Source organism: Danio aesculapii, chromosome 1, assembly GCF_903798145.1.
Source record: "Danio aesculapii chromosome 1, fDanAes4.1, whole genome shotgun sequence".
NCBI lineage: Eukaryota > Metazoa > Chordata > Actinopteri > Cypriniformes > Danionidae > Danio > Danio aesculapii.
The window spans coordinates 13,721,004-13,739,847 of NC_079435.1; the positions used below are offsets into that span (position 1 = coordinate 13,721,004).

Sequence of the window (18,844 nt, forward strand, 5' to 3'; positions counted from 1 at the left end):
AAATTGCCAATACCACAGCCAATAAATTGCCAATACCGATATCACAGCCAATAAATTACCAATACCGATATCACAGCCAATAAATTGCCAATATCGATATTACAGCCAATAAATTGCCAATACCGATATTACAGCCAATAAATTGTTCATCACTGTAAAGATAGATAGATGGATGGATGGATGGATGGATGGATGGATGGATGTTTATGGGCTTTATAACTTACTTTGATTGACAGGACAGTAGAATGTAGGCAGGAAAGCATGTGGCAAAGAGAGGGGAACAGGATCGACAAAGGACCTCCAGTCAAGAATCAAACTGGGTTGCAGTGAGCAACATAGTCCTACATATCGGCGCACTAACAGAAACGCTACTAACACTAACAGCTCATTTGTTTTATCAATCAATATGTAAAGGTATCATGAAAAGTTCTTAATTAGGCTGATCTTCAAACTGAAATCCCTTCTCACTTACAAAACTATCCAGTACTTACACCCAACTGAATGTGAACTGAATGACATATAAAATCAACTCAACAAAATATATTTCTCTTGCAAGCAACCTCACAAAAGTACAGAAACTATACTTTCCTGGAAAAATATGAACCCTGAAACAGAAGGACACGGGAGGAGGAGGAGGAAGATGACAACAAGGGGAAACGGAGACCACCGCTCCAGCTCTTCCGATCGCTCTCGTCAGCCGGAGGGATCCTTTCCTAGAGACGTGCTGAAATTGGATTTCTGTCACCGGCGGAGAAGCATGGTGGCTGAGCACCGCAAGTAAAAATGGCGCTTTAAGCAAGAAGGCCGACACACAGGGTGAACCGGAACGACATAAACCAACCCAATGTTCAAGAGCCACTCACTGTTTATTCTTCTGCAGCACAGCAGTCAGATGGGTGTTCATTAGATTTGACTAATTTAATTAAACTATGTACAGGTATCTGCTTACTATCCTAACTGCCCTTTTAAACACTACCAATAGCGATGAATATCAAGCCAAAAATTTCAGGCTTTCAAGTTTTTAGCCACTTTGTGAAACGTATACAACCGAAATTATTTTCATTTACTGTGTCTTTTCTGAGAAGCTTAATAAATCCATGAAATCCATTCAAATAAACTACAAGAGGCTGCAAATATTTTCTTTTTGAAGTTGAACCGGCTGAGATTCTTTGTAAATGTACAATGACCCCCCAATATGGTCTAATACTGGATCATTTCGGTCTACGGAGAAGAATATTAAGCTGTTTATAGATAGTCCTATTTCAGTAGTAGTTTCAGAATGATGCAATGTTGAGACACTATAATCCACAGAAAGCTTTTCAAGTCGCAGACCTGATAGTTGGACGCAGACAGGCTTCCGGCTATTGATAAAAGTCAGTTTCAACTTTGCAGCTTTTTCTGACTAAGAAACGTCCCCTTGGACAGGAAGAGTACTTTTCTGCATCAAAAATCACAGGATGTGGAAAACACAGTCAAATATTCTTGAGAAGTTGTTCAACTCGGTTTCTAGTAAACACGACAAACTTCCGGGCATAGTGTGTTTCCTAAAAAACAATGGCAAAACTTGCGAGTAAACTACCAAAGTGTGATGTGATGCTACTAGAAAACGTAACCAACAAGTCATGAGTGTTTTCCAGAAATTAATGTCAAACATTAAAAGGTGTTTATGACATCAATATGACACAGTGTCACAATCACCAGCAATCTAGCAGTTGCAGATCGCTGGAGAACTACAAATCTGTCATGGAACTGGACTTCAAATCCCATCATGCACCTCACATACACACCAGTTCCAGTTCTCTCCCCATTAGCACACACAGTTCAAAACAAATAATTGACTAATTACATGGGCTATATATTCACCTCTCTCACACACATACACATTGCTGATTTGTTGATTGTTTGCTGTAACATTTCAAAGTACTCTATTGTCTAGCCTATCCTTGTTTCTTGTTTACCGCCTGCACCATTTTACACTTTTAGCATTCAAACTAAATATGACTGTCATTAATCTGCTAAAAAGTTCAGCATTGGAAATAGTGTTGGACTATTGCTGTAAATAACAGAGTTGGCTTCTTAGGACTATATGGTTAATTGAACTTTCATTTGGGTTGCATTGAAACAATGGATCGAATCGGACCTCGAAGCGTCTGGCTATCTATTATAATGTCAATGGCTACTGCTAGTTGTCACCAAACTTCTCCACTTTAAAGCTCCACGCAGGCTGGTTGATCGGCACTCTTCATTTGCATTAGATTTATCAATTAGTTTCTGTTTGTGGTGCTGGTTTGAGCATGTGATTTGAGCATGTACATTTAAGCATTTCATCTCATTTGAGGATACATTTAGATTTTTTATTTGATAGTTTGGGCATTTGATTTATCATTTGGGTAGTTGTTTTGAGAGTTTTATTTATTATTTGACCTTTTTGGGCATTTTTAATTTTGTTAGAATAAACTTCCACAGTTCCATTCACGTTTTCACTGAAACTATTCAAAAAACTCTAATGCTGGGTTCGTGCCAAAAGCTAAATTAAGTATTTGCACAAGTAAATTACATACAAAGTCATTGTAAATGCGCGATTATAGGAGAATATTATGTATTTCATGAAAATTATATAAATTAATATATTAAATACAATTATGTATTTCATGAAAGTTCAAATAATTAAACTGGAGCTGAAAATTTGCTTAAGGTGAAAAACGTTATCCGAGTAAACTATGTTTACGAAAGTAGCAACTATAGTTGGCTAAAAATGCTTTTGGGTTAAAGGAAACCCAAATTGGAAGCTGGGGTTTAAATTTTTTGCATAAGCATAGGGCTGGGCGAATAATCAAAATGAAATTTGCACACGCAGTTCAGCAGAACTGCAACTGTATTATCTTGTCAGGGAAGTATGGTTGTATGATCAGCAGTAGATCTTCTCTAAAAGCCAGAGGGTGACCTCACGCAGAAACTTCAAATACACCATGAAAAAGAAACCCAGGAAATCCCAGTAATGTTGTGTTATAAAATGATTTCACTGCTTTCATTGATTCAACTACTGAATCGTTCCATAGAATGATGACATTATCTTTATTGTTAATTATTGAATTAAATTTTGCTTAGCTTGTCAGTTAACAGGGATAGTAAACTTTGTGTAGAAAATTTTGCTCCATCTGTTCCAAGGACATGTTGAGGGTTTACTGGATCCGGCTTTACTGACAAAATGCGCATGAAAATCACCTGCAATTCATGCTTAGTTTAAAAGAAGATAGATAGATAGATAGATAGATAGATAGATAGATAGATAGATAGATAGATAGATAGATAGATAGATAGATAGATAGATAGATAGATAGATAGATAGATAGATAGATAGATAGATAGACAGACAGACAGACAGACAGACAGACAGACAGACAGACAGACAGACAGACAGACAGACAGACAGACAGACAGACAGACAGACAGACAGACAGACAGACAGACAGACAGACAGACAGACAGACAGACAGACAGACAGACAGACAGACAGACAGACAGACAGACAGACAGATAGATAGATAGATAGATAGATAGATAGATAGATAGATAGATAGATAGATAGATAATATTAATAATAATTCCTTACATTTATATAGTGCTTTTCTAGACACTCAAAGCGCTTTACACATTGGGGGAAATCTCCTCATCTACCACCATTGTGTAGCAATGACGTATTGCGCCAGACCGCACACCACACACGAGCTGATTGGTGGAGAGGAAACGGAATGATGACGGCAATTATGATAAGGGAGAAGGACATCCTGGGATTTTTCACAACCACAGAGAGTCATGACCTCGATCTCATCTGATAGACACTGCTCACTGAGCAGTATAGAGTCCCCATCAATATACTGGGGCATTAGGACCCACACAGACTGCAGGTTGAGTGCCCACTGCTGGCATCACTAACACCACTTCCGGCAGCAACCTAGCTTTCCCATGTGTACTCCCATCCAGGTACTGACCAGGCACAACCCTTCTTAGCCTCAGTGGGCTACCAGAAAATATTGATGTCTGTCTATCGTGTACACCATGATTTTATAAACAAAAAAAAAATCCCTTTAATTTGTGATATGACTTTTCCCAATTCAACTGAGTAGCAGCTTGGACCCGGACACAGTATTTCATACGTCACGACTTAACAAGCGGACAGTGAATCTGTTGAGACAGGGCTTAACTATAACAATTTAAGGTTTCACCATCATTGGGCATCAAAATGATGATCCAAACCATCTTTCAGAAAAGCACTTAACAAATGCCCTTCACAATGTCAACACCAGCCCCAAACACAAGACCACAACCTGAGCTTGAATCTGTGACGACTACAGAAGGATACTTGTTTCCATTGCAATAACAGAAACCCTCTGTTTGAGAGGAGCCTTTTATCATTCAAGTCTCTCTCCTGCTTTTTACTCTAATGTATTACGTACTGATGAGTGTTTGATACTACTAAAGCAATCTGTTGATTGTAATCAAGTATCTGTTGAGAAGATGAGTCTCTCTTAGATGGTGAGGATCCTGCTAAACAGGGAAGAGGAGAAAAAAGAGAAAGAATTCAAAGAAGAGATGGCTGAAATCTACACTACTGTTCTAAAGTTCAAAAGTCTATTATTATATAGGGTAGATTTCACAGAGCCTTGGTTACATTATGAGGAAAAAAGGCATTTCAGTGGTGGAGAATTTTGATTTAAGAAGATTATGACGTTTACGATGAGCTGCATACAGTGACTTAATTAAGAAAATACAGTTTTGATTACATGTTGTCTATATAATATTGTAGAGAGGCGAATGCAGTCGAGAAAATATGGAGGAGGAGAAAAGGAGATGCAGGGGGTAGGGATGGTGGAGGTGTTGGCATATCGCTGATGATTACACACTGTCCGTAGAAACGTGCAACCAGCGACACCATGGCAACAACACTTTTCACTCGGCAGTCCAGGCAGGTGATCTGCTTAAAGGATGTGATCTCTCTTTTTCACACATTTTCTCTCCGTCAACATCCCTCAACTAGCGTCTTCCTTCAGCAAAACCTCAGACACACACACACATTAGAAATACAAAAAGTAAGCCATCACTGTTGTTCTGTATTGTTTAAGAGTGAAATCTGAATGAGCATTGGTTGTTTGTAAAACAGGTACCAAAATGGTTCCATGTTTAATCACTAGACAGAAGCCAAGATGGCTTTCTACCTCCAATCACTCGATGCCACAAGCCGGTGAGGGAGCCAATCAGTGCAAAACACTGAGTGGTAATACCTTGGACCTTTGGATTGAGTGCTTATGTTTGTATGTTCTGGTCTGACCACAGTGACTCAAGCCAAAATGGCTCCAGGTGGAGTGGACATTACTTGAGCCAAGATGGCAGCCAATGCAGCATGTCTGGCTTGTAGTGGAGGGCCTCTGGTCTTAATGGGGAAGATGCAGACAGTCAGGACATGGGTTGTTTCTCCTGAAACTGGACCTGAATGACTTCTGCAGTCTCAGGGACAGATGGTGAAGTTATTAAGGAGAAAATGAGAGGAAGAAAAGGAAAGAGAGAGAGGTATGAACACCAGGGACAGACAGGCTTGCATATGCCGTTCACATGTCGGTTTGTTGGCATTTTGCTATGCGCTACTGAAAACCGGTCCCTCATCATACAAACCTCCAGAGCACATAGTGATCGTGCCACAATGTCACAGGGATATCTTACCCCTCCCTCGTCCTCCTCCCACCATTTCATCTGCCTTTCATCATGACAGAAGCCACAAGCCGCACGGTTGACTGGGCTGGTCAGTGAAAGACTGTACAGTCCAAAGCAGGAAAATTGATCTCCATATCAATTATAGAGCTGCTGGGGTCTTTTTCCTTCCTGGCTGGAGAAGCCAGGAGAAATTGCTTGGCTATAGCCATGGCATATTTTTCACCACTTTGGGCAAAAATCCATGTCGATTACGCAGCCAATCGATGGCCTGCGTCTCTTGCTCAGCGGTGCTGCTAAACGCATCAATGATGAGCCCAGTGTGGGCGGCAGAAACAGAGAGACAGGGGTGGAAGAGAGAAAGAGAGAGGACGAGAGTAAGACGGGCAGAGAGGGAGAAAGACAAGAAGCTAAAGAGGGAAACTGACAGGGAAAGAAAGAGCAGGGGAAAGGAGTGGGAGAGAAAATGGGGGTGAGCGAGAATAAGAGAGAGAAGCAGAAAGGGGAAAGAAAGAGAGGAAAGAGAGAGATTGGGAGGGAAAATGACAGTGGGATGGGGAAGCAAAGAGGAAAGATGACAGACAGGGAAGGAGAAATGGAGAGGGAGAGAATGAGGCAGACAGGTAGGAAAGGAAATAAAAGGAAGAAGAACAAGACAAAGAAAGAGAAAGACAGTGAGGAGGTAAACGAGAAGAAGAAAGTGAGAAAGATGAAGAGCGAGATGGTTGGAAAAGATCAATTGGGAGGGAAGACAGAAAAGAGGTAATGAGAGAGAGACAAAAGCTATTACTGCGTCCCATACTAGCCGTCCAAAATAGTGTTTGAAAATAGAATTAGTATGTCCCAAATTGTAGTATGTTGAAAAGAGTATGCCAAAGCTTCTCGGATGGCTTACGATTTCCAGTAAAAATTTAAAGTGTAGAACCATCCATACTCTAACCGCTGATATTGCCCACAGTGCCTTGCACGTTGAACGTGATTTCAATTAGAACTACAAACATGGTTTGTAAATAAAGTGTAAATAAACTACAAACATGATGGACTCACGAGACCAACCGTTAAGTAGAGAGGCTTCTGTAAATATGTTTTATGACTGTTTAGTACATACTTTTATGGCGTAGTAAACGTAAGTGTGCAAATTGGGACGCAGCATAAGTTTCCATCCAACGAGTCAAAGACAACTAAAACGTCACTTTCTAATTAACTGGCACCAAACATCAAAAGTAAAAACAGAATTTACTGAGGTAGGAGAAGCTGGGTGAATCATTTCCTTGTTAAATAAATGACTTGCACCTCAGATGACAATGCTGACACATAATGAACATAAGGTGGTGGTTGAAGACATAAGACATGGCACACAGATGTTCTCAACAATTCTGCATGTAAATAATTATATAATAACATTAATACTGAAACGGTTGAGGTGTTTTAGAATGACCATAACAACATTTCAGATGTTTTACAATGTGCTCACCCTGCTGATTTGTCCATTAACACACATTTTCTATCATCACATGATCTCCTATAACAAAATCACATGACTTTTTTTTAATGCACATACTGGAATTTGTTCTGTAAACATGTTTCCATAGTAGTTTATGGAACTACTAGTACAGGAGCCAATCATTGACTGCTATATGGTGAAAAAAGCCCCGCCTTCTAGTACAGGAGCCAATCATCGAGGGCTTGGACCAGACATGACTTATATCAAAGATTTTTAAATACACAAGACATGGGGCTTGGACCAGACATGAGTTTCTGCAGATGTTGCGTGATTTGAACGTTTAGAAATGAAAATAAAGGAATAGATGTTGTTTATTTTCATTGGTGATTCCTTATATGAAATTCAATTGTAAGTTTGGCAAGCAATTTTGGAGAATTTGAGGTTTCCCCATTCAGACAGAATGTCTGAGCATACTGCACGAGAGGCGTTTCAAAGATGGCCACAGAGTGAAATGACTTGCCTTAAAGGGACTTTGCTTACACACACACGATAATTGACTGACCAACCTGGTTGATCAGGCTCCTCCCAAACTTACGTTAGGAACTTCATTAAAAATATGTGGGCCAATAGCCAATAGCCTAATGGTACTGTGCGTCGACATATAGTACCAATGTGCTTTCTGTGACCTGAGTTCGATTCCCGACTTGAGGTCTTTTGCCGATCCTTTCCCTCTTTCTGCTCCCAAAGCTTTCCTGTCTGAAATCTCTACTGTCCTATTACAATAAAGGTGGAAAACACAGTGGATAGCACAATGGCCTCACAACAAGAAGGTCGCTGGTTCGAGGCTGGGCGAGTTGGCGTTTCTGTGTAGAGTTTGCATGTTCTCCCCTTGTTTGCGTGGGTTTCCTCCGGATGCTCCAAAGACATGCGCTATAGGTGAATAGGGTAAGCTAAATTATCCATAGTGTGTGCGTGTGAATGAGCATCTATGGATGCTCCCCAGTGATGGGTTGCAGCTGGAAGGGCATCCGCTGTGTAAAACATGCGCTGGATAAGTTGCCGGTTCATTCCGCTGTGGTGACCCCAGATTAATAAAGGGACTAAGCCGAAAAGAAAATGAATGAATATATGTGGATGGAAACGTAGCTAGAGAGGATGAAAGAGTGAGACAGGAAAGGAGGAAAAGATTGAAGAAAAGCTGATATTGACAGAGGAAATGAGAGAGAGAGAGAGAGAGAGACCGAGGAAACTAAATGCAATAAGACTTAACTAGAAAGAGAGAGAGAGACAGGCAGAAATAAAAGTGACAATTGAAAAAGTTAAAAGATAAGAGTGGGATAATGAAAGTGAGGAAAAGAGGAAAGCAAGGACAGCATGGAAATGATAGACAGGAAATAAAACAGAGCAGGAAAGAGAGACGATGTGTGTGAGACAGGCAGAACGGTAAAATGAGAATGAGACCGAAAGGAAAACAAGACAGGAAGGAAATAAGAGTGAGACAGCTTACTTACAAAAGGAGGATAACAGAGAATGCGAAAGAAAGTGAGACAGACAGGAAAGAGAAATAAAGAGTGAGATGGTAGGAAAAGAGAAAGGGGAAAGAAATTGAGACAGACAGCGAGGAAATGAGAGTGAGACAGACTGGAAACAAACACAGAAATGGCGAAAGATAGACAGGAAGGGGAACGACACCATAAAGTAGGCAGCAGAGACAGAAAGGAAGGGAATAGACAGGCAGGAATGGCAAACAGAAGAAGACAGCGGCAAAAACCAAGAATGAGATTGGAGAAAATGAATGAGAATGATTTAAAGGGACGGACAGGCAGGCATAAAGAGACAGACAGGCAGGAAAGGAGAGAGACTTGATGCTTTCTCTTCCTTAAATCAGTAGGTTGGTTTCACTGAGCGTGTGTGTGTGTGCGTGAGTCGCCTGATGTAATCGGTCGTTGGAGTGTGCGAGCATGTCCTGTGTCACTAGCGGAGCGTAGCGAAAGCTGTGATTTACAGGAGGCTGCGGGGGGAGCTGAGAGAGAGACAGAATACTCGTTAGAAGTATGAGGATGCTGTGACCAGAGCTTCCAAACCGCAATAAATGACATCTCCATAGCTATCTCTCATTCCAAGCTCCCCCACAACCTCCATGCTAAACATACATGTTCCCACAGTGCATTTCTATGGCTGCTAGTTGTGGTGAAGTGGCCCAATTCCACAACAGAACTGAAACGCGTTTATCCTTAAGTATATTACATAAAATAACTATATTATTATATAACCGACAATTATCGCTAAACTCAGTCCCAAAAAATTAAAAATCTGCAGCTTGGTGGTGACAGTGCTCGACTGCGATTGAATTATTTACGTACAAGTTCTGACACAGTGTTCCAAGCGGATTTGCTCCACTTTACATCGGCGAGCGGTTGGTTGTGACATCAGCACTCGACCTGAACCAGACGTTTGGCATTCTGCTAGCGCCTGTCATGCTAATCTGGCTAGCCTCCTCCTAACGTCTGTCACGCTAAGGTAGCCGCCTCCTCTCTCGTTCTCTTCGCTTTCCTCCTCCATGACATGAATACAAATGCGCTTTAAAAAACCCAAGGCATCATCTCTCCGCACCCCACCCCCTCCATCTCTCCCTCCATCCCCACATCTTTGTGTGATAGCCACCTCTAAATGAATTTGCAATCATCTCGGCGGCTAGGCACACAAGGCTAGCGCGCACATTTCCACCTATTCAAAAAGATATTAGAGCGGAGGATACATTGGAAGGCGAGAGTGCTGGAAAGAGAGATGCTTTTCAAAGGAGAGATTCTGAATCTTTCTCCTATTTTATGGCTCAAAAAAAATCCCAGCTGACTGAGACGCGCTTCGTCTCCAATGAAATAATGAAACAATTATGACCGTGCAGACGCACATCCCGGAATTAACTAAACTGTCATCTAAACTAAATGTGTTTTATGTTTGCTGTGAGTTATTAGCCGTCCCCTTAACACACTCCTAATTTATGCATTGGATATTTGACAACTGTGAAGAATAAATCCATTTATTTCCTTTGGTGCGCTCTCTGGAGGCACATCCCTCTATACTACTGATCAAATCCCAACCCCTCCCTCCGTTTCTTCTTCTCCTCCTTCGGTAGCAGATCTCCAAGGCCTCTTATTCCTTCCATTTCTCAGTCCAAACCCTGCAATCTACCTCCCTCGTTGGCAAACTCTTGGTATTTACTGGAAATGCATGTGGATTGTACTATGCCTGGTTACAGAGAAGATCTGTTTAACCCTATTTAGTTTGACACAATGAACAGCAGAAAAACAGCCATGCTGAAACCCAAGCTGCTGGTCTCCAGCCTAGTCATTTTAGGGTTTTCAGGCACTTGTTATACTTAGTTAAGCTGGCAGGCTAGACACATTACATTGGTCAGGCTGGAAGATCAGACTTTTCACTCTTATTTTTCATCAATCTGAATATTTCAAATCAGATTTTGAATGGAAAATAGAGTTTGGTGCCCACGTTGGTTCACTGGTCTTCTAGCCTGGTTTTAGAGGATTTTCAGGCACTTGTTAAACTTATGGCACGTTTCCTTTGAGTGGTGTGGTACGGTACGGTGCGGTACGGGTCGGTACACTTTTATGGCCGTTTTCACTGTCAAAAGGTGCCTAAAAGCAAACCGCACCGTACCACTTTTTGGCTACCTATTCCAAAGTGTATCTAGCACAACAAAAGTGTACCAAAATGTGAAGCTAGATGCACAACTGAACGCTATTGGTTTACAGAGAAACATCACTAGCACATGTAAAAGCCAGGAGAATAAAAACAAAGGAAGCACCATTTTTAAAGACACAGCCGAGACATTACATCGTAATATTATTTACATATAATAATGAGCCGTGGTTGACCTGAGCTCAAACAAGCCTTTTCGTCATCTTGATGAACAGCCACAAAGCCAACAAGATAAACCTGTTGTGCTGTTGTTGTTTTACCAGGCCATCTAAAGCGTGAGCGGTTTCACTTTCTCTAGAGAACTCGCGATTTCCCGCCCTGCTTCTATATTTGAAATAACGAACTTGATATCATGATAATAACGTGCGTGTGATTATTGAAGTGCTTCTGACATCCAATCCTTTCAGAAACAGACAAACTAAAAACAAAGGAGAAGCCGGAAAAACAAAGGAGCAAATGATTCTTTCAGCAACCTAAAACATGACCTATTAACATCACTACTATGAACTCAGAATGGTGGAATTACTTTCTAACAAGAGGCTACATGTGCTGGTGAAGATTAAAGATACAGATGAGAGGTTTGCACTGACTGTAGGCTGTTACATTGGTACTCTTTTGGCAGTGGAAATGCAAGCCTGATAAAGGTGACCTGTACCAACCTGTACCATACCGTATCGTACCGCATTATTTAGCCTAGGAGACCAGATCACCAGCCAGTTAAAAAGGGGCCTGTACCATGAAGCCAGATTAGCATGCTAGCCATTTAAGCTTCAGTGTGTTTGCACCAATTCTGGGTTTTTGATACCATGAAGGTAGCTCAGCTATGCTCAGCTGCTCCATAATACCATGGCAAAGTCGAGCTCACTTCATGTTACCTAAAACCCTAGATTGGGGCAAACTAAATTGAAACTTAGTTGCTAGCCAGGTAATCCAGCTTCATGATACAGCCCCTTGAACTCTAGCATGGCCAACCTGGCAGACAATCAAGAACAAATGGGGGCCTTAATTTGAAAGCATAGATGACAGCCATATTTAATATGACACAAATAAACTGTGACAGATAGAAATACAGTCCCATCAAAACTATAACAGATTATTGGTCTAAGCAGGTCTCCAAACCTTGTCAAGTTAGTTTAGAAAGTTTTCGGGAGTTTGTTGATAGGGATGAGTAATCGGCTAAACCACATAAATACCAACTTGGGCAGATTAAGACTAGCTAGACCAGATTAATGTGCAGTTAACACTGATGTATTTTCATTTTAAAACGCAAAAGTTTTGCTATGCCACTCTACTCCAGCATCTTTGATCCATGAAAATGAAGCATTTTGAAAATATTGAAGAGCCTAGAATATGCTGGTGTTCTGTTTCAGCATAGATGGACTGAAACACAAACATTCGAAAACGGAGACAAGACTATCCACAATCACTCTCGGATTGGTTATCTGAACTATTGAGTATCGTCCACTGATTCGTCAAATCCCTGTTCATTTGACCGTTACACAAGCAGTAGACTGCAAATACAGATGTCTGTACAATACCTGCCTGCCCAATGAGCGTATATGGTCATATATATTGCATTTTAGGCCGTATCAAATAGATAAAGTTATATTCATACTTCATTTGAGGAAAAAAATAAGTTTCAAAAGACTATATATACCGTTTTCGAAAACTTCGAAAACTCCAACACCCCTGTGCTGCAAGTACTGTAGGTGGGGTTGTAAATGCATCATGCTGCTTGCATGTACTCTTAAACATGACAATGGTGGCTGAGAGAAAAGAACAGCTTAAAAAAAATCTGCCAAACAGCATTCTCCATGAGAAACACCACCATGGTGCTTCACATCTCTACATTGTTTTCTATTTACAGCGGACAGACACTGAATGATGCAGCCGGCGTAACACCCTCAGAGTCTTTAAAATCTCTCAGGACAAAAAATTGCACGTTACAGAAGACGAAATTGCACAACACATTTGCATAATTGCCATGGACCAATGGTTCCTCAAAGGTGTTTAAGAGACAAAATGATCTCTCCCAAAAGTTCGCTATGGTGAGCTGTTTCGAACTACCGACGCCAACTCAGAGAACTTTGTTTCAGGCAGATTTTGTTCAAAATGTCTTTCAGTTCGCTTTTCAATTTTGTACATCAAGGTCTTAAATGGCACCTAAACCAGTGTATGCCCTACTGAACATAGTACTACCTATTACAGCCTTATAAGTCATAAGTAGGGCCATATAGAATCTGCAGACATTTTTTGCTACTTCTGCGCAGAATTTTGTTAAAAATCTGCAGATTTATGTGGAATTATTTTGGTAGTATCGTAACTAAAAACTTTATATATGAAATTAAAAAATAATACCTATTTAACTTTAACTTTAATTTAATTTCAAATTAGATCCACTTTATTTGGCAAACAAAGCAAGTTTCTCATATTATATATCTACTAAAAGACAAAAAATGAATATGAATATTTTCATATTAGTCAATCATATTACTGAAATTAATATAAAAACTGAGTAAATATAAAATTACACTCATTTACACAAGTAAATAAACAGAATCAATGATGGGCTAAAAATTTGCAGAAATCTGCAGAATTCTGCGTGATTCCATGTGGGCCTAGTCATAAGTAAAAAAAATCCCACGTTTGACTTTTTATAGAATAAAATAGTTATATAGTTATAGTTAAATCCAGCACAAATGAAATGTGCAGGATCGAAATACAGTTTGTCTTCAATCCTAGACAGGTTGTTTTTAGAAGAATTTCAAGTTCTTTTTATAATTACGCTGGGAGACCTGATAACTATCCTACACCTAAACCAGATAAACACCATCTTGTTCAATTTGGGAAATGAGCAAAACCAGATTAAACCTGCAGGTTACAAATACTTAACCACCTCAACGAGGCTGGAATCTAGATATACTACATTAAACCAGCATAAAACATTTACTGAACCAGATTAAACCCTTTATCGCTCACAACAAGGCTTTAATCGACTTTATGGTGTAAAGTAGTAGATGGTCCTGAATTATTATATATCCCACATAAGACTTGAATGCAAAACAGCATTCGTGTTCATGGTTATAAAAGGTTATCATTATGCATTGTTTAACAGGAATGTTGTTCTACAGCCAATGAAAGACATCCTACTTGGCAAAATCTTGATCAGCTTTCTTTCAAATCACCACAGAGTGACGTATGAAGGAGACATCTGATGCCGTGCTCTTTACCTTTCTCAACCACTCTTTAACCTCTCTCTGCTAAGAAGACTTGAAAACAAACATACAAACAAACAAGACAATAACAAATCCCCGAGGACTATAGTGCGGATTAACAGTCAAAACAACATGAATACATTTACATTCCTTATTGGTATGTGTGATGCTTTTAAAACATGATTAATGAGCTTCCGCAAACCACTGTAATTTTTATTCCACTTGACTTTCAGTTTGCATGTAATTGCTATTAAACTCAGGGGACATATAACCATTATGTTCGCATCAAATAAAATGCTATTTTCATATTCCGCCGTTCCATCTCAAACATCATGAAAATCTATTAAACTCTATTGCTGTAAATATTGAACTGTACAGTAATACATCATTTAGAAAACTCTAGCTATTAATACTTAAACTACAAGGTCCAGTTAAGCCATGAAAACGGTTTAGTAAAAAGTCTGCAACTACAGCGCTAAGACAAGTAGTCTTTTCTTATATAAAGGATGGTAAAACTTCTTAATCATTGTAGAAGCAGGATAACACGTGCCCTTGATTTGCAACAACAACAACAAAATGTTTGGGGTTTACAACACAGAATGCACATTACAGGCTATAGAATTGTGTATAGAAAAGTGGCATGTTTCCCTGTTCTTGGTTGCAGCTGGAAGGGCATCAGCTGTGTAAAACATTTAAAACATTATGCTGGATAAGTTGGCGGTTCATTCCGCTGTGGCGACCCCAGATTAATAAAGAAACTAAGCTGAAGGTAAACGAATGAAAAGTGGCATGTAGGGCGGCACGGTGGCTCAGTGGTTAGCACTGTCACCTCACAGCAAGGAGGTCGCTGGTTCAAGTCCTGGCTGGGTCAGTTGGCACTTCTGTGTGTAGCATTTCCCATGTTCACATGTGTTTCCTCCGGGTTCTCCAGTTTCCCCTACAATCCAAACACATGCGCTATCGGTGAATTAGGTAAACTAAATTGGCCGTGAGTGCATGTGTGAATGAGAGAGTGTATGGGTGTTTTTCCATTACTGGGTTGCGGTCGGAGGGGCATCCGCTGTGTAAAACATATGTTGGAATAGTTGTTGGTTCATTCCACTGTGGCGACCACTGATAAATAGGAGACTAAGCCGAAAGAAAATTCAATCCCCTAATATAGTCGCAAGTTCACAAATATGTATGCAAATTAGCAGTAATCATATTTCCATCCTTTAATAACCCACTGCCTTTGGTTAATCAACTTCCCTCAATCAATGCAGCTTCATGAATGCTCCATTGTAATGATTGTAAATATGAAACATTGACTTAAAATGGGATTAAACCTAGGATTCCATCCACATGAAAAAATACTGTAGTAATTTATAGTAAACTATATAGTTTTTGAACCATAATATAGTAAAGTTAATGAATGCTACAGCATACTGTAGTTTTAAACATAGTGAGCTGATAAACTGTGATAAATACTGTAGCATACTTTGGTTTACTACAGTAAACAATGGTGTATTTTAGCATAATATGCACAATAGATGCTAAAAACTACAGTATTGGGTAATTTGTTTAAATTACTACCTGACAAAAGTCTTGTCGTTGATCCCAGTTGTAAGAGTTGTAAGACTTCTAGTTGATCATTTGGAAAAGTGGCAGAAGTTAGATTTTTCCAGTGAATCATCTGTTTAACTGCATCTTAATCATCACAAATACTGCAGAAGACCTATCGGAACCCACATAACCCTAAGATTCTCAGAGAAATTGGTCAAGTTTGGACAAGGAAAAATCATGGTTTGGGGTTACATTCAGTATGGGGGCAAGCAAGAGATCTGCAGAGTGTATTGCAACATCAACAGCCTGAGGTATCAAGACATTTGTGCTGCCCATTACATTACAACCCACAGGAGAGGACAAATTCTTCAGCAGGATAGCACTCCTTCTCCTACTTCAGCCTCCACATCAAAGTTCCTGAAAGCGAAGAAGGTCAAGATGCTCCAGGATTGGCCAGCCCAGTCACCAGACATGAACATTATTGAGCATGTCTGGGGTAAGATAAAGAAGAAGGCATTGAAGATGAATCCTAAGAATCTTGATGAACTCTGTGAGTCCTGCAAGAATGTTTTCTTTGCCATTCCAGATGACTTTATAAATGAGTTTTTTGAGTCACTGCAGAGATGTACGGATGCAGTCCTCCAAGCTCATGGGAGTCATACACAATATTAACTCTTTTTCCACTGCACCATGACTTTATATTCTATACTGTACATTATTTCTGTTAATTGATAAGACTTTTGTCCAAACAAAATCCGACCTCACTGTCCTAATTAAATAATTAAAAATCAAGGCATTGTCATATTTTATTTTGGTCAAATAAGAGTAATCTATTGGCCTTTGCCTTTCATATAAGCCACTTCTGATACCAAATGATTAACAAGAAGTCAATTATTTGTTGTTCCTAAAGCTTAGATATGCACCAAGACAGGTAGTCAGGTAGTGTAGCTGTTGTATTACCATATCAACTCTTACCACAACAGATGAGTTACTTTACTATAGTATGATTCAAAAACACTATAGTATTTACAATAAGTTTCTATAGTTTTCCATTAGAGAAGAGTTATAGAGATATTCAAAACTAGTAATACACTTTTGCCAATTTTGATCCATTTATATGTATATCAATAACATTTGTACATAGCAAAATGAGCATGTATATGTCTATCATCACCCATGTTTCTCTCGAAAGTCTTGACACAATTTTGACATCAGCAGTAAGTTTAAGAATACATAAAATGTACGTATCATAGAAACTATAGTGCTCATAATACAATAAATACACGTTTTGACTTTCCCAACTCAGTCTCAGCCAGCAACTGGTTCACACACACCAGAAAGCAACATAAATTACATATGTGTGCGTATGTCAAAACCAGAGACAACTGGATAACCTTTAGCGTAAGAGAGGGGAAGAGAAAGAGAAAATCACTGCAGGTTTTCAGAACAGCTGGTAGTGTAAAAGCAGTCTGCTACCACCATGGACGGCACAGACTGAAAAACCCCCCAGGCAGAATAGAACCGCCCCCCAAACACGCACACATACACACACGGCTCCAATCATTGCACAATTCACTCGCCGCCAAGAGTGACAATCCTGACATACAGAAAGAAGAAAGCTCTTGTTGCTTTGCAAAGCAACACACAGCGCTCTCAAATAAGCGGACAATAATAAGAAATAGAGGTGTACGCTGGCATGGAGGGCAACTCATCCAGACTATCCAATGACACATTCCAAGCCATCCGCTCCCCCTTCACCCCTTCCATATATCTGTTCAAGGACTAAGAATAACAGAGCGTATATGTTAAGTATAACCACAATAATAGCAGCACGCCGTTTGTAACCCCAACTTCGACTCCAACTCTGGGGGTACTCAATTTCGCACGCCCACCCCCTTTCGAACAAAAGACAATGATAAAATAAGACGAATTTATATATATCTGGTGCTGAAGAAATAGATACAGTACACTCACCCCCTCTCTTTCTCCGTCACTGTATCAGCCCCCGCGTATGAGCGTCTCCTCCTATTTCTCTCGCTTTTCTCCCTTTCTGCGTGCCCTCTCACACACAGCGGCCGTACAAAAACACATTCAGGATCATTTGGGTTTTCATCATTTGTTTTCTTCTCTTATTTCTCTCCAGGCTTTTGTACCCCTCCCTTTTGTCCGTGCTGGCCCAAAAAGTGCACACACATCCACACAAAGGGCTGCTCTTCCCTGCAGTCCCCGGTCCCCTTCAGCATCTAGACACTAGGACAACATCAAAGCAACTTGGGGGGAACACTTCAGGGGCCTATTGTCTCCAGTCTGATCGTTTTTTCTCGCCTCCATCCCCCCCTTCGCTTTTGACGCCACTTGGTACGGTCCGGGCATTCAAGCCAAGCAGCTTTCACACATGCAGGGGAAGCTTGTCTCAGGCAATTGCTGACAAGCTACAAACAAGGGCGGCCATCCCCCTTCACTGCACACACTCGCTCGCACACTCGTGTGTTAACAACTCGTTTCGCTTGCCCGAGACTCCAGCCCTCTCTTACTGGTCGCTGATGAGCCCAGTATAGCCTCATTCAACACTATATATCTCAGTCCCACGGTCTCGAAACATAAGCCTCATCGTTGGGGAAGCTACTTTGAAAGTTTCTTGGAAAGCTACAAGAATCTTACAGTCAAGTTATGGTTTGGTGGAAAAAACTAGTACAGAAAATGACTGATTTAAAATTAGTAATATATTTTAAATAGCTAATCAAATGATTGGATTATACGAAAACTCATCAATATGGAAATCAGTTAAGCCAAAAGGGCTTTGTAAGAATTTTTGGTTACACTTTACTTCACGGTTGTTCACAAGACTGTCATGACAGCTTTATAATCAGACATGGCATGTTATGAATATGAATTGGTTTTGTTGCATGCTTCTGACAATTATTAGGTGACATTCGCTCAGTTACGTCATTTTTAATTGCAAAAGTGACATTGTCTGAGATGTCTTTGTCAAGACAACTTGACATTACCATGACAACAAAACAACCCTGGTTCATTATTGATATGTACCCCTATATAAATTTCTGCAGATCGCGGAATACATCCCTGGAGGTAAGTTCTTTCCAGTTTTTGTTTTCGCGAATCCCCCAGATGGCGCTGTGTACTCTTATTCAGATCTTGCATTTCTCTCGCAAAGGCCATTCGCGCCTGCTGTTCTCGCATAAATCCCCCAGAGGCCGCT

General features: G+C 40.2%; 1 protein-coding gene across 1 annotated transcript in view; it reads right to left on the bottom strand.

Moving 5' to 3' along the window:
• Positions 1–17,916, bottom strand: part of bcl9 (BCL9 transcription coactivator) — a 184,842-nt gene extending 166,926 nt beyond the window's left edge. The window contains exon 1 of the mRNA XM_056456613.1: positions 17,599–17,916. The gene's annotated coding sequence lies outside the window, so the exon portion shown is untranslated. The remainder of the gene's footprint in view (positions 1–17,598) is intronic.
• Positions 17,917–18,844: the final 928 nt, after the last annotated feature.